Here is a 4,113-nt window from a genome sequence, read left to right as displayed (position 1 = left end):
TGTAAGCAGCGTTCGGTTGAAGAGCATGCATTTAGTTTTACTAGTGTTTAAGAGCAACTAATCTTCTCCTTTCCCCCTTCTGATAACCAGGTGGCGAATCGCATCTCTGCATGTCTGGCAGACATATCAGTATGGATGACGGATCACCACCTCAAGCTGAACCTTGGCAAGACGGAGCTGCTCTTCCTCCCGGGGAAGGACTGCCTATTCCATGATCTCGCCATCACGGTTGACAACTCTGTTGTGTCCTCCTCCCAGAGTGCGAAGAGCCTTGGCGTGACCCTGGACAACACCCTGTCGTTCTCCGCTAACATCAAGGCGGTGACCCGATCCTGTAGGTTCATGCTCTACAACATTCGGAGAGTACGACCCTGCCTTACACAGGAAGCGGCACAGGTCCTAATCCAGGCACTTGTCATCTCCCGTCTGGATTACTGCAACTCGCTGTTGGCTGGGCTCCCTGCCTGTGCCATTAAACCCCTACAACTCATCCAGAATGCTGCAGCCCGTCTGGTGTTCAACCTTCCCAAGTTCTCTCATGTCACCCCGCTCCTCCGCACACTCCACTGGCTTCCAGTTGAAGCTCGCATCTGCTACAAGACCATGGTGCTTGCCTACGGAGCTGTGAGGGGAACGGCACCTCCGTACCTTCAGGCTCTGATCAGTCCCTACACCCAAACGAGGGCATTGCGTTCATCCACCTCTGGCCTGCTGGCTCCACTACCTCTGCGGAAGCATAGTTCCCGCTCAGCCCAGTCAAAACTGTTCGCTGCTCTGGCACCCCAGTGGTGGAACAAGCTCCCTCACGACGCCAGGACAGCGGAGTCACTCACCACCTTCCGGAGACATTTGAAACCCCACCTCTTTAAGGAATACCTGGGATAGGATAAAGTAATCCTTCTACCCCCCCCCCCCTTACCCCAACCCATCCCAATATGTTGCCCACCCTGTGGCAACATATTATTATTACTGTAAATAATAAACATTTGCATCAATTGATATATGTTAAATCTGATCAAATAAATAATATATATTATTTACTATCTAAAAACCAAAATGGAACTAATTAGAATGATATGTATTTGATAAAAGTTCTGCAATGGATGGCTACAGACGACGATATGTGGTTGTGGTGGATGTTGATGGCTCGTTCTCAATGATGTATACAGTGCCTTCAGAAAGTATTCACAGCCCTTTAATTTTTTCCACATTTTGTTATGTTACAACCTGAATTTAAACACACAATACCCCATAATGTAAAAGTGGAATTACGTTATAGTTATTTTTTACAAATTAATAAAAAATGTAAAACAGACATTTCTTGAGTCAATAAGTATTCAACCCCTTTGTTATGTCAAGCCTAAATAAGTTCAGGAGTAAAAATGTGCTTAACAAGTTACATAAGTTGCATGGACTCACTCTGTGTGCAATAATAGTGTTTAACATGATTTTTGAATGACTACCTCATCTCTGTACCCCACAGATACAATTATCTGTAAGGTCCCTCAGTCAAGCAGTGAATTTAAACCACAAAGACCAGGGAGGTTTTCCAGTGCCTCGCAAAGAAGGACACCTATTGGTAGAGCAGACATTGAATATCCCTTTGAGCATGGTGAAGTTATTAATTACACTTTGAATGGTGCATCAATACACCCAGTCACTACAAAGATACAGGCATCCTTCCTAACTCAGTTGCCGGAGAGGAAAGAAACCGCTCAGGTATTTCACCATGAGGCCAATGGTGACTTTAAAATAGTTACAGAGCTTCTTCTAAGCTGACATATGGAATTGTTTTAAGAAGGTCTTACCATGGATCTTTTAGCTATTAGATTTAGAATTTTAGGACCCCTTTAGGTATCAATATATATATTTTTATTTTATTTTATTATTTGATAAAATATTGAATTTGGCCTTTACTACTATAGCCCATTGAATAACACATTCATAAATGGCAACAAAAAAAAGACTGTCACTAGGAGATATAAGACACTTGTGAAGAACACCATCATGAGAGTCTCCCCTTTCTATAGAGTGGTCATATTAGTTTGTAGGCCAAACCCTTTGGATGCTACAGACGTTTTCGTGAGAAGACTGATTTCCGGGACATCTCCTGGTCTGACAAACAGCACTGTAGCTCTGCTACTTTCCACCGCAGATGCGGAAGGGCGACATTGGCGGCTGTGGTGGATTGAGACGCAGCCCATGAAAAAACCTGATATCTCTAGTTTAAACTGATGTTACTTAGATTGATGCACCGGTGTGTCAAAAGACTCTAGGGGATTCATTAACGGCTGTGATAGAAGAAAACTGAGGATGGATCAACAACATTGTAGTTACTCCACAATACTAACCTAATTGACAGAGTGAAAAGAAGGAAGTTTGTACCAAAAAATTCATTCTAAAACATGCATCCTGTTTGCAACAAGGCACTAAAGTAATACTGCAAAAAATGTGGCAAATCAATTAACTTTTTGTCCTTAATACAAATTGTTATGTTTGGCGCAAATCCAATACAACACATTAGTGAGTACCACTCTCCATATTTTCAATCATAGTGGTGGCTGCATCATATTATGGGTATGCTTGTAATCATTAAATATACATTGGAGTTGCTTACCAAGAAGACAGTGACATTTCCTGGGTGTCTGAGTTACACTTTTGACTTAAATCTACTTGGAAATCTATGACAAGACCTGAAAATGGTTGCCTAGCAATGATCAACAACCAATTTGACAAGAGTTTGAATACTTTTTTAAAAGAATAATGGGCAAATGTTACACAATCCAAGTGTTGAAAGCTCTTAGAGACTTACCCAGAAAGACTCACAGCTGTAATCACTGCCAACGGTGCTTCTACAAAGTATTGACTCAGGGGTGTGAATACTTATGTAAATGAGATATTTTATTTTCAATACATTTGCAACATTTCTAAACATGTTTTCACTTTGTCATTATGGGGTATTGTGTGTAGATGGGTGAAAAAATAAATACTTAATCATTTTTTAATTCAGGCTGTAACACAATGAAATGTGGAATAAGTCAAGGGGTATGAATACTTTCTGAAGGCACTGTAGATGGGTCACATCTGTGGCTGTGTACACTGAAGCTCCAAATGGTGTTGTGGGGGGATACCACGCTGTGTTGTTGGGCCTGCTTTGTGTTGTTGGGGGACAGCTTTCATAAGGTGGGACAAGGGCTCCTGCCACACGTTCAATGTGTTTGCCAGTGTAGCACATGGGGATGTGTGAAACTTACTCCTCAGCCTGAAGTGTCCCACCTTGCGCAAGCGAATCGCTAGATTTTCGCGTCGTGCCGACTGGTAAGACGCTTCAGGAGGGTGGTCACGTACACTACCAGTCAAAAGTTTGGACACACCTACTCATTCAAGGGTTTTATTTTACATTTTTTTACATTTTTTACATTGTATAAAAATAGTGAAGACATCAACACTATGAAATAACACATATGAAATCATGTGAAACCAAAACATTTTTAAGCAAAACAAAATACAGTGGGGAAAAAAAGTATTTAGTCAGCCACCAATTGTGCAAGTTCTCCCACTTAAAAAGATGAGAGAGGCCTGTAATTTTCATCATAGGTACACGTCAACTATGACAGACAAAATGAGAAAAAAAAATCCAGAAAATCACATTGTAGGATTTTTAATGAATTTATTTGCAAATTATGGTGGAAAATAAGTATTTGGTCACCTACAAACAAGCAAGATTTCTGGCTCTCACAGACCTGTAACTTCTTCTTTAAGAGGCTCCTCTGTCCTCCACTCGTTACCTGTATTAATGGCACCTGTTTGAACATGTTATCAGTATAAAAGACACCTGTCCAAAACCTCAAACAGTCACACTCCAAACTCCACTATGGCCAAGACCAAAGAGCTGTCAAAGGACACCAGAAACAAAATTGTAGACCTGCACCAGGCTGGGAAGACTGAATCTGCAATAGGTAAGCAGCTTGGTTTGAAGAAATCAACTATGGGAGCAATTATAAGGAAATGGAAGACATACAAGACCACTGATAATGTCCCTCGATCTGGGGCTCCACGCAAGATCTCACCCCGTGGGGTCAAAATGATCACAGGAATGGTGAGCAAAAATCC

Source organism: Coregonus lavaretus, assembly GCF_964263955.1.
Source record: "Coregonus lavaretus genome assembly, chromosome: 21".
Taxonomy (NCBI): Eukaryota; Metazoa; Chordata; class Actinopteri; order Salmoniformes; family Salmonidae; genus Coregonus; species Coregonus lavaretus.
The sequence above is the reverse complement of the archived record's forward strand: the minus strand, read 5'-3'. Positions refer to the sequence as shown.